The sequence below is a fragment of the Ursus arctos genome, unplaced genomic scaffold (genome assembly GCF_023065955.2).
Source record: "Ursus arctos isolate Adak ecotype North America unplaced genomic scaffold, UrsArc2.0 scaffold_17, whole genome shotgun sequence".
Taxonomy (NCBI): Eukaryota; Metazoa; Chordata; class Mammalia; order Carnivora; family Ursidae; genus Ursus; species Ursus arctos.
In genome coordinates this window covers 2,407,533-2,420,419 of record NW_026622841.1, presented here as the reverse complement: position 1 = coordinate 2,420,419, position 12,887 = coordinate 2,407,533, and the positions used below count along the sequence as shown (strand labels likewise).

At 52.3% G+C, this 12,887-nt stretch overlaps 1 protein-coding gene across 6 annotated transcripts in view; it reads right to left on the bottom strand.

Annotated features, from left to right (window-relative positions):
- MBP (myelin basic protein) overlaps positions 1-12,887 on the bottom strand; it is a 116,558-nt gene that overhangs the window by 93,014 nt on the left and 10,657 nt on the right. The window contains exon 1 of one of the 6 annotated variants that reach the window (XM_044383100.3): positions 4,848-4,942. The exons of 4 other annotated variants lie outside the window; for them this stretch is intronic. The gene's annotated coding sequence lies outside the window, so the exon portion shown is untranslated. Of the gene's footprint in view, positions 1-1,041; positions 4,263-4,847; positions 4,943-12,887 lie in introns of those variants that run through there. One more of the 6 variants, XM_044383101.3, reaches the window with a different exon arrangement.

Genomic DNA, 12,887 nt, shown 5'->3' with positions numbered 1-12,887 from the left:
GAGAGCTCTACACTGTTCCCAGTCACAGCCACAGTCCCGTGAGATACACCTTGCCCTTTTCTCCGAGAGCTCTACACTGTTCCCAGTCAGAGCCACAGTCCCGTGAGATACACCTTGCCCTTTTCTCGGAGAGCTCTACACTGTTCCCAGTCACAGCCACAGTCCCGTGAGATACACCTTGCCCTTTTCTCCGAGAGCTCTACACTGTTCCCAGTCACAGCCACAGTCCCGTGAGATACACCTTGCCCTTTTCTCCGAGAGCTCTACACTGTTCCCAGTCACAGCCACAGTCCCGTGGGATACACCTTGCCCTTTTCTCCGAGAGCTCTACACTGTTCCCAGTCACAGCCACAGTCCCGTGGGATACACCTTGCCCTTTTCTCCGAGAGCTCTACACTGTTCCCAGTCACAGCCACAGTCCCGTGGGATACACCTTGCCCTTTTCTCCGAGAGCTCTACACTGTTCCCAGTCACAGCCACAGTCCCGTGGGATACACCTTGCCCTTTTCTCCGAGAGCTCTACACTGTTCCCAGTCACAGCCACAGTCCCGTGGGATACACCTTGCCCTTTTCTCCGAGAGCTCTACACTGTTCCCAGTCACAGCCACAGTCCCGTGGGATACACCTTGCCCTTTTCTCCGAGAGCTCTACACTGTTCCCAGTCACAGCCACAGTCCCGTGAGATACACCTTGCCCTTTTCTCCGAGAGCTCTACACTGTTCCCAGTCACAGCCACAGTCCCGTGAGATACACCTTGCCCTTTTCTCCGAGAGCTCTACACTGTTCCCAGTCAGAGCCACAGTCCCGTGAGATACACCTTGCCCTTTTCTCCGAGAGCTCTACACTGTTCCCAGTCAGAGCCACAGTCCCGTGAGATACACCTTGCCCTTTTCTGAGACGAGAACACCAACACCCCAGACCTGAGACACAGAAGAAACCGTATTAGCATGTGCCTCTGTTGGCTTCTGACCGCAATCAAAGCGCCAGGACGCGGGACGCGGGACCCCTGCCAGTCCCCATGCTCTGTTCAATAACAAAGACCTTCAGAGTGTTTCCTCATCGTAGACAATGAACCGAGCCCGGACCTCTCGTGGATGGTGTCCACCCCGCAGCATTCACACGGGGCCTCCCACGTCCTCCCCAGGTGTGGCGAGCCGCGCTGAGAGGCAGAGAGGGCGACACTCCTGAAAACGAAAGGTGGGCCGTTCGGACTCCCTGTGTAGCGAATCCTGGGAGCACAGAAACTGCAAGGTCAGACCGAGGTCTGCTTATCAGACAAGTAAGTATCCCAAGAATCTGCAGAATTTGCAAGGAAGATAAAGTTGGATTAAAAAAGCATCTGTTCCTCATCTGTTTTTTCTAACATAAACTTCAGCACCAAAATCATGATTTTTTTCCCCCACAAGAGGCACAAAACTAGAGAATTTGGCCAAACTCATTCTATACCAATCGCTTCTCCGCCCTCATCCTTGGCCCTGCGCTGACCACCAGCACCACTGGCTCCACCACCGCTGACCATCGCCCGGGCACAGGTGCTGGTCTTTAGGGACAGTCGTGAAGTGTCACTGTCCACGAGGAACTCTTTTTAAAGAACATGTGAAAACTAACTCCCTACTGAACGTGAAACAGCTTTCCTTGAAGGGTAATAAAACAAATTGTCTTCTAAAAATGGGAAGGATTTCTCAAACATTGCATATGCCTGGATAAAAAGCAAGTCTTGTTCCCCAAGAGAGGAAAGGGAAATTGCTTAAGATCTTAAATTTTCCAAAGTCTCCCATAGTCCTGGATGCCTCTGAGTGACTGTGAAGGATGACTTTGCCTTTCTCCACAAGGACTCCACAGCGATGGCGGGATGATGAGAAAGGAAGCAATGACGTTTTTGAGTGTCTCCTCCCAGGCCGTGTGTGAGTACGTGAGCAGTAGACCATAAAGAGCTAACCACATGTGCAGAGAACACCTCTCCCACCCCGTACGTTGTAAACAGAAGTTGGGCCAGGCGATCGCATGTCCACTGAGAGCCCGGGGAAGAGAAAGAGTAGGTGAAGTGGCAAGAATGAGTTCGGGTAAATCAAAGACGTAGCTGTAGCAGCGGTGAAACGTCACTAACTTACAAGAACCAGGTGAATTCCGCATGTTTCATGCATGAGAGTGAAAAAAACCCCAGTGTTTGAAAATGGATGCTTTTAAAGATGCAAGTCCACCTCTGCAGATAATTTCAGCCTCCAGTGTGATTCTGTCATCTATTTGCCAAATTATTTAAATTGGACCATCATAAAAACCCTCACAGGAAAAATGGAGGTTTGTGCATACAGTGGTACTTATACTTGATGGACACAAAAAGGGAAAGAGAGAACTTGCTTTTGTCGTCTTGGGGTCTACACAGTAGTCAGAGAAGGTGAGTGGGTGTTCTCCCCAGGAGACAGGGGTCTGAATGCAGGTAGCAGCTGTCCCTCTGAAATGTGGCCTCTCTTTGATTCCTTGTAGGGTTTTAACTGAATATTGAGAACTTGCAAGAGGTATAGAATAAACAGGATAACAATGCATTAAACATCTGTGGATCTCCCTCCCTGTCTTAGAAATAAGAAGTGGTTATACAAAGCTAAGCACAGGCAATAACAGATATTGTTAAATGTCTATACTACCCGGAGCGATCTACAGATTTAATGCAATCCCTATCATAATACCAACAGCCTCTTTCACAGAACTAGAACAGACAATCCTAAAATTTGTGTGGAACCACAAAAGACCCTGAATAACCAAAGCCATCTTAGAAAAACAAAACTGGAGGCATCGCAATCCCGTATCTCGAGATATACCGCTGTATAGTACAGTGCTATCTGTAGTAATCAACACAGTATGTTACTGGGACAAAGACAGACACGTGGATCAATGGAATGGAACAGAAAGCCCAGAAATAAAACCATGATTAGATGATCAATTACCCGTGACAACGGAAGCAAGAATATGTAATGGGAAAAAGACAGTCTCTTCAATAAATGTTTTGGGAACACTGGACAGCTACATGCAAAAGAATGAGCTGCACCACTTTCTTACACCATACACAAAAATAAAATGGATTAAAGACATAACTGTGAGATCTGAAACCATAAAAATCCTAGAAGAGAGAACAGGCAGTAATTTCTCCGGTACTGGCTGTGGCAACACATTTCTAGAAATGTCTCCTATGGCAAGGGAAATAAAACCAAAAATAAACTATTAGAACTACATCAAAATGAAAAGCTTCTGCACAATGAAACCATCAATAGAAAGAAGAAACCATCGATAACACTAAAAGGCAACCTATGGAACGAGTGAAGATGTTTGCAAATGACATACCCAATAAAGGGTTAGTATCCAAAATATATAAAGAACTAATACAACTCAACAGCAAAGACACAAAAACAAAGACAAAGAATCTAATTACAAAATGGGCAGAAGACATGAATAGACATTTTTCCAAGGAAGACATCCAGATGGCCAACAGACACATGAAAATATGCTCAACATCACTCATCTTCAGGGAAGTACGACTCAAAACTACAACGAGATGTCACCTCAAACCTGTCAGAATGGCTAAAATCAACAACACAAGAAACGACCGATGTCGGCGAGGATGTGGAGGAAAGGGAACCCTCTTGCACTGCTGGTGGGAATGCAAACTGGTGCAGCCACTCTGGAAAACAGTAGGGAGGTTCCTCAAAAATTAAAAATAGAACTACCCTATGATCCAGTAATCACACTACTAGGTATTTAGCCAAAAAATACAAAACACTAATTCAAAGGGGCCCATGCACCCTGATGTTTATAGCAGCATTATCAACAAAAGCCACATGTGGGAAGAGCCCAGATGTCCATCGACAGGTGAATGGATAAAGAAGATGTGGTCTATATACACGATGGAATATTACTTAGCCATCAAAAAGAATGAAATCTTGTCATTTGCAACGACATGGGTGGAACTAGAGGGTATTATGCTAAGCGAAATCAGTCAGAGAAAGACAAATACCATATGATTCCACTCATCTGTGGAATTTAAAAAACAAAACAGGTGAATGAAAGAAATAAAAAAGAGAGAGACAATCCAACAAACACTTAACTCCGGAGAACACACTAATGGTCACCAGAGGGGAGGTGGGTCAGGGGAGGAGTTAAACGGGAAGGGAAAAAAAAGAAACATAGGCAAAAAGAATTAACTTCTTTTAAAGCCAGCAACTTGGACTTTTGGGGTGTTTTTCTGTCTGAGTGGAAAGAAGCTCACGTTACCGTCCGTGTTCTCCCCTGGGCAGTGCTCCAACCCAGCACCCCCTGCTCCCCACCCCTACTTCCTGCAGCCAGCGTCCCCTCCCCATCTCCCCAGAGTGATGTTCCCTCCTTCCAGAAAACAATCTCTAAGGATTTAACCTAAATCAGAATAGTGTGGGATGTGTAAATATTTGGGGGACTGTGGACAGAGTGGAGCTATTTTTGGACAAAGGGCCTTTGAGGCTGAAATCCCATGACAGGCATGCCTCCCCGGCGCCCCCTGGAGAAAGGTAATGCTTCTTCCAAGCTGGTCTGTCCTGATCCAAACTTCCTCACACTTCAAAACAAAACTGGAGGTTGTACTTGGGAGGGTTGATCCTGAAATATTTAGAAAACTCAAGACTACTGGACCCAGGATGACGGAAGGAACAAAAGTCCAGGTCAGACTTCGAGTGCACGCAGAAGCAGTGAGAGCTACCGGCCTCTCAGATTAACAGCAAGATGATTTATTTTGTATGTATCATTTCACGTAGGCAGATTGTCGCCTTAACATACATTCTGGCTGGAAGAGAAAGACAAGAAATACAAAGTGACAAGTGACGTACCTCTTTGATTAGGGCCTTTGTCACAGACGAGGAGGGGTATCTGGTGGGACTGAGAGCAGAGCCATGGCGTGCACATGACCTGGGGCGCTGGCTTCGCTGAGAGCTGGCGGGGGGGGGGGGGGGGGGGGGGGGGGGGGGGGCAGAAGGACGAGGCGTGGGCGGAGGTGTGACGGAGAGCTCGCTGCTGCCCACCGGCCTCCCTAACATGCTGAGAACCAGCTACCCACCCACCAGTGGGACACCGGCGGGTCATCTTTATTCCACTGCATTTTGTTTTTAAAGTTTACTTATTTATTTAAGTCCTATCTACACCCGATGTGGGGCTGGAACTCACCCAAAGTGGGGCTGGAACTCAGTGACCCTGACATCAAGAGTCCCACGCCCTCCCGACCCCGCCAGCCAGGCGCCCCTGTTCCATTTCATTCCTGCAATTGATTGAACTGAGAGAGAATTCTGAACATGTGGAATGCCTCTTGGAAGCCAGCTGACTCTGGAGCTTCTTGAGTCATTTGAGAAGCTTCTTGTGAAATAATAAAAAAGGGAAGTGGGGGAGGGAGGGGAAGGGAGGGGTGGAGCTGGAGGCAGAATGACCTGTTGCAGCGGGGGCTGCCACACACTGCTTAGAGTGAAGTCCCGTTCCACAGGGATGCCCAGACTGCCCCCCGGGGTTACTGGAAACTTCTATAATCCATCCATGAGCACCCACACTGTTGCAAGCTGGGAGGCTAAAATTCAGCATAAGCCGTTCAAGGTCACAATCCGTGTGGCCTTCACCGTTCAGAATCACCCCTCCTGCAGCCGACACTACTGACTGGCCCCTGGTGGACATCCTGAAGGACCCCACAGACAAAACCCACTGCAGGCCACTGGGAGTGCATGGGTGCGGTGGGGCTGACGTGCGTGGGGGCTCAGAGGTGAAAACACCTTGCTTCCAAGTATTTTAACCAACTGCATCCTACTAACGTTTCCAAGTGCAGATAGGGCAAGTCAGAGCTAGGTGCCAATCCAGGCTAGTGCTGTGTGATGCAGGGCAACTGGCTCCACCTCTCTGAGCCTCAGATTCCTTCAAAGTGCAAGCAAGGAAAGCCCCCAGGCTGCCTGTGGCTGGTTAGAGGTTGAGCTCTAGGTGCTGCTGGTTTCCGTCCTCCTGTCCCTCCCAGCAGGTGCACGTCACTGGGGTGGGAGGTAAGCAGGTGCAGGAATGCACAGACCTTTCCGTGGGCGTCCCCTCAAACTGTCAAGGTCGAGGGGAGAGTAGGGGATAAGCACGCCTGCGGCCCCTGAGAAGCTCAGAAGTGACGCCACGCAAAGAGCCTGAAACGAGAGCTCAGGCCCCTCCAGGGACCAGCCCAACACAGGAAGTTAGGCAACTAGTGCTGGTCAAGACTGCGCTGAATGAGGCAGCGAGAAAGGAGAAGTTTGCCAACAGGAGCGCAAGACACAGTCACTCCCCGGCTTCAGAAGAGCCTTCAGACACTCGCCCACTGCATTTCTACAGGCAGGGGGGGTAACTTCATGGTGAGACAGAGAAGGTGTGAGAAATCGCCCAAACCTAAGCCTCCAAGAATGCGGGGACTCCTCAGAGTGCCGAGGGAACAGGGAGGCTGGGTGCCCTGGTGCAGGGTCAGAGGTGACACGCAGGTTGCTGGTCATCCGCTACCGCTCTTCACTGTGCCTTGGGGCTCCTAGCATCTGCCTTCCAAGTTACATAATTACAGGAATAGCCCCGTAAGCGTTATTCCCATTTCACAGCCAAGAAAATAACATTGAGAAGACTGAATCTGGCTTTGAGTGTATCATGCCTTAGGAAAGTCTTTTAGTTAAAAATAGGGATTTTTAACATAAATGTATCTTATGTGGAAAAAACCTTTAGAGTAGATCTAAGATATCACACATTTCTATATTATTAATTAGCACCAGAAGAGGAAATAGGACCTACTCTAGCAAGTAGCCTTGAAAAACACAGATGACAAGAACCTGGTTCCTTATAAACACTTGCACGGGGATAAACAAGTTTACTACTGAGAACAGCAGGGACGTTCTTGAACGGAGGTCAGAAGACTGGTAGGACTCAGTAAGAGGCTGGGCCTGACAGCCACGGGCCCCAGCCACACTTCACTAACCCATCTGCCCTCGCTGCCCTTCCCTAGACGATGACTTGTATGTTACATAAGGTGCGGACGCAGAATGTGACAAACAGGCCGTTAATTATGACCCCAAAGAGCTAATCTTCCACGTCTGAACTCGAAACGTTCAACTTTCTTCCCATAACATTTAAAAAAAGTAAGTAATTGCTTTGTGCTCCGTGGGGAGCCGAGGGCTGTCTTTGTTGGCGGTCTCTGGGGCCATCATTCACATGTGCTATTTCAGAGCAACGTTTTCCCTGTTCCGTGTGCACCTGCTGAAGTGTGGGCGTGGCCAGTAAGAACCCGGGGGGAGGCCCCTGGTGGGGGCACTGGGAAGGACAGACTGGGGTCTGCACTGGCCACAGAGGTGGGTGGAGCACTGGGCCCAGGGTGAAATTGCTAAAATCTACCTGCCAGAATCCGTGGGTCATTCCCAGCAGAGAGGAGTATTAATAGGTACTTAGGCAGCAGGATTTAAAAATCCCACTAAGGTGGTAACTTTTGCTTTCTTGATTTTTAAAGTCAATGAAATGTACTTTGCCATTAACCATTCATGGAATTTTTGCTTTTCACGAGACTTTAAAGGTCAACAGACTTGGTTGTTATCACCAGTACAGTTCCCACGTCATCGGGTACTGGGTCTGAACGGCCCCAGCGCCTGCTCACGGGGGTCCAGCAGCGGCACCCAGGAGATGCTCATAGGGCCCATGCCACGGGGGCAGACACTCGGATCCCAGGGATGGCATGGACCGGTGACTCGTACTCACGGAGGAGCCACCAGGCGTGCGAGAGTGTGTTGTATTTCGGAGGTGGTCCAGCCACATGTTCTAGGAACAGAAAGGAAGCCAAAGATTGTGGATTTTTGCCTTTGCACAGAAGCGGCTTATCTGACCTCTGAATTGTGGGTTGGATGTTGGGGGGAAAATGGCAGAATTTAGACCAACAGAGTGTGGTCAGGGTATCTCGGGAATGGGGTAATAGTAATGAAGGTGATAAAACAGGAGGCACTGAGATCTGCAAAGGGGCAGGCTCATGTCCTTTTTGGGAATGAATCTTTTGGATTTGGAGCCACCTCACAAAAGAAGAGGTGAGGAAGGGAGGGCTTTCTTAAGTTCAGAAGCTAGTTGTTGAGGAGGAAAATGGCATTGAAGGGTGGTAGGCACCTGTCCATCGGACCCTGAGCAAGTTAGCTGACTCAGCCTCGGCTCCACTTGTAAAGGGGGCGATCACACCTGCCTGACGCACCTGATCAGGTGGTTGGGAGATTCAGGTAACGCTATAGCCACATGCATAAGATGTGGGAAGGCACGGATTGTCTGCACAGGCCCCCACTGCGCCCACACAGCGCTGGGCACAGATGCTGGAAGGATCCACGAGTCCCGCCCTTGGAAATGGTGCCACCGACAGACCCTCGGATTCGACCCACAGACTCTGGTGAGAAGCCTCGGTGCAGGCACATCACCGGGCGTCCTCAGAGCAGCTGCGTTGTCTGCGGGACAACTTCCATCCTGAGGACCAAGGCGTGGGGCTGCGCCGGCCGTTCCGGAGTCCGTGCTGGCCACGGCCAGGCTTCGTCACAGCCAAGGGGAGCTTCTGCTTCCCCCAGACTACCAACACATCCGCGCCAAAATAATTCAGTTACCCTCGAATGCGGACGTACGTACTGCTCGGAAGCTGTCCTAACTGCCGGACACTGGTGCCACTGCGCGTGTCGACGTCAGACCCTCGGCCGGCTCTGCAGACCTGTGGGCGGGCTCGGCAGCACCCCTGCGGGAACCTGACTGGCTTCCTCCCCCTCGATTCCCCACACTGACACTCCGCGGCCCCTGACGTCGTGGCGGAGGCTGGGGTGGGAAGTGGGCAAGTAAAGCACTCCCCTGGTGATTAATACCCGAACAGCACAAGAGGGGGCACTGACTGAGGAGGGCCTTTGGAATGCGGTGGCTTCTTTTCAGGAAGAAGGAAAACTAAGTACAGAGGGAACTCAAGAGCATTCCAATGGCCATTCTCGGGCTAGCCCTCACGGCAGGTGCCGGGGATCCTGTGGCCAACGACGGATAACGCGTTCACCAGCCCCGGGAACGCTTACAGGAGCCTAGGTGAGAACAGGGAGGCTCAAGGGACTTCAGCTGTAACTACTTCAAGAAGCAGGATGACAGGATGACGGGGACGGGAGCCGGGTGTGTGGACGCTGCTGTGTGCGTGGACAGACTGTCCCAAGGAGGAAGGAGGCGGGGACCGGGAGGGAGGCTCCCTAGGCTTACTTTGAGTTTCTGACTCAACAGCAGGCAGGCCTTAGGATGGTCCAGTGATAGCCCCTGCCCCCACCATGTTCTCTCATTTCATGTCATTTGAGGGAAACGCCTCAGTGCTCCAGACCTCCTTCCACTTCCCCTCCTGGCAGACGACTCACTCTTGCCCCAGGAGAACCATTCAGACAGGAAGCCCCTCCCGGGCCTGTGGGGTCCGCAGACCACCCCCCACACACCGGCACGCTGTGGTCTCTGATGGATTCAGATCTGGGGTCAGTGATGGCCAAACACCACCATGGAGTTCTGCTGCTGAGAAGCCCGTTTTTAGAATTCATTCACTATCTCAGAAGCAGCTAGAAAACACAGTAGTGGTAACAACTTAAAAGCTTCTCTGCCTGACCTTCCCCCACACAGATCATAACGGGTCTAGTGACTGCTTACTCTTCGTCCATACGCACACGCTCTTCGTTGTCACACGCATAGAGGCAGGTGCACAGCCTGTGTGCTGGGGGGGGCACATGGCCCTGACCCTGGAGGTCAAGGGGCCCTTTCCAGGGTTGGGGGTTGTATTTGTCCCCCAAAACATCTGTGCACAGCCTAATCCCCCGTGCCTGTGACCTGACTAAGAACAGGGTCTTTGCAGGTGGAACAAAGTTAAGAGGAGGTCATGGGGGTTAGGGTGAGCCCTACTCCTGTGACAGAGACACAGCGGGTCTGTAAGCAAGGAGCCCAAGGAGCAGCGGTGACCACCTGGAGCTGTGAGAGGCCAGGAAGTTTCGTCCCCTGGAGGCTTCAGAGGGTGCACGGCCCTGCCCACACCTTGATTTGGACTCTGGGCCCAGAACTGTGAGTGAATGTATTTCTGTCTGCAGTCACCCGGTCTGTGGACTTCTGCTACAGTGGGGAACTAACACACAGGGAGAAGGGCAGAGGCCGGCAGGACGAGCAGAAGTGCAGGCAGAGACTGAAGCAGGAGCTCTGAGAAGGGAGGAGGCAGAGGGCGCAGCCTGTGCAAAGGCCCTGAGGTCAGGGAGGCTGTGAGCAGAGTCTGAGTGTGACAGGAAAGCGGAAACACCAGGAATCTGCTAACAGTCAGGATCAGCCTGCTGCAAAGGAGTCGTCTCCCCTGAGACCACTGACGCTGCCACGTGGGTGAGTCTTCATCCAATTCTGGACCGCAAGCCAGTTCTGGGACATGGACTAAGAATTCCCTGAAAGCTTGTGCTACAGACGAGTGCCTGTGCCCCCCCAGTTCCACGTTGAAGCACTAACCCCACGTGATGGCATCAGGACGGGGGCCTGTGGGAGGTCACAAGGGCAGTGCTCTTGTGAGCAGGACGCTTGCCCTCAGGAGACCCAGCCAGCTCCCAGCCCCTTCTCCAGGGGAGGTCACAGCACAGAGATGCCGTCCATGAACCCCCATGAGGGCCCACACCAGACACCACATCAGCCGGCACCTTGATCTTGGGCCTCCAGTGTCCAGACCTTCGAGAATGAATGTGTGCTGTTTCTCAGCCCCCCGTCTGTGGGGTTCTGACAGCAGAGCCTAAGACAGTCTCTGGAGCCCTGAGACGGCACGGCAGAGGTCAGCAAGGCTCTGCAGACGGGGAGCTTCGGGCTGGCCTCCCTGGTCTCCAGGACCCGCATCGGCTGCTGGTCTGATGGCACTGAGAGAAAATCCCAACAACTCCCTCTAGACTCACACAGGAGCATCTGACAAGAGCTGGCTGCTGGATAGTGGGGTACGGGCAGTTCTGCCCTAGGGTGTCAGATAATACCCATGCTCCCGTCGTCACCACGCTTCGTTCCCTCCAGGCTTATCAGATCAAAGGAGGTTTCCAGCACAGATGAACACTGCCCCAAAGTCGTCAGAAACCACTTGAAAGGAAAATTATAGAATTGCAGAAAAAAGAGTTTGCCGGGTATCTGCTTGCAGTCCCTTGAGGTTGCGGCTCACAGGGTCGGCTGACCGGAGAGAAGGCATCATCAAAACACTGCAGCAAAGGAGTGTGAAGGACCAGCCCGGGGCACCGACCTTCCTGCCACAGAGCACTTTGTTGGAGCGGAAAAGAGGCAGATCACACGGGAGCTTGTAATGTCTATGCGAGGGTCACCTTCAGAATTGTTCGCTCATGCATTCACGATTCTACGACTGGGTAAGATGTTAGATTTTGTAGCTCTTGCAGGGACAGAAAAAATTCTCCGTGTAAAAACAGGTCTTTGGAAGTTGGCCTCGGCCCTTTGGAAGCACCTGGCACGCCAGGCCCGAAGTCACGTCGAGACCGGCCTTTCTGATGCATGGGGAGAAGCTCCGCTCAGGCGCACACAGGGCACACCCTTCCCTCCCTTGGCAGGCGGGGTCAGGAGACCTGGCGTCCCGGTGGCCGACTACGTCACCGCGAATGAATGCTGTGCCCCCCGGCTCCCGGGAGGCTCCAACAGATAGGCCGGGCACCAGCTGCCCAGCCCGGAGCCCCAGCGGCTGGAATGAGGCAGGCTGGCGGCTTCAGAGCGGAAGTACCTGGAGCCTGAGTAACAGGGGTGGCCAGGGCATGCCCTTTCTTGTAGACGCTCCCCTGCCTTGCTTGGAGGGTTTGGGCCCGCGTTCCTCCTTATCTGTAAACATGGGGTGGGAAATGTGACTTCCGGGAGGTGTTGTGGAAACAGCTGGTTAATATTTGACAAGCACCTGAAGATAGGAACTGCGGGTCAGAGGATAACAAACCCCAGCAGGGGCCTTCTGTGACCAACCGCGGGCTGTCTTCCACGCCATCTCCCCACCGAGCCTCGGCAGGGACTCATGCGGATGGCATCTCCCCACCGAGCCTCGGCAGGGTCTCATGTGGACGGCGTTATCCGGTAGGTATGTGCACACCACTCAGCCCAGAACACCGGCTCCAGTTATTAGCCATGCCTGTGCCATGACCACAGGTCCACGAGCGCCACGTGACTCAGCGCACCGTCCGTGGCAGCGAGAAGGAACACACATACTCTGGGCATCGCTCAGGGCCAGAGCTCGTGATCAAAGGCCAGAACGATGTGCCTTTGACTCTGCATATTTCCACCCACCTGCAGACAGCTCATAAATCCCCTGACACGGGGCGGGATGGCTTCTCCTGGTTACGCACAGGGAGGAAACGCGCTGGCTCAGGCCACAGGTTTCTAAGTGGCCTGCAGCCAACAGAGTATCGTCTGAGTCTTAACTAAACCAAACCTGTGTTTCTATCTGAAAACACAGAAAACATCTAGAATCCCAGGTTGTTGATCTAAACTGCCCAGATTCAAATCACCAACCCCTATGTGGCCCCACGGGAGACAGCAGATCTCACTGGCACCTTCTCTTCACACAGACATGCAACATGGTCCTGGGTGATTTCTTTCCAGAACCTTCCAGATCCCCATCAGGGAAGAGTGCTCCATGTGGTCACCAGCCCATCATGGTCCCACCGGAGACATGGCTCGGAACCTTCCAGTGGGCCCCTTGGAACCTTCCAGTGGGCCCTGCCGCTCCCCGGGGCGAGTCTGCACTTCTTGAGACACAACGGAAAGATAAAGAACTCGGATGAGGGACAATTATATTTACAGAAAGGGGAGGGAGACGGGTCCCAGGAGGGCAGGGTGCAGTGGCCGGGGCTGTGGGTCTGGAGTCGGGAAGCTGACGG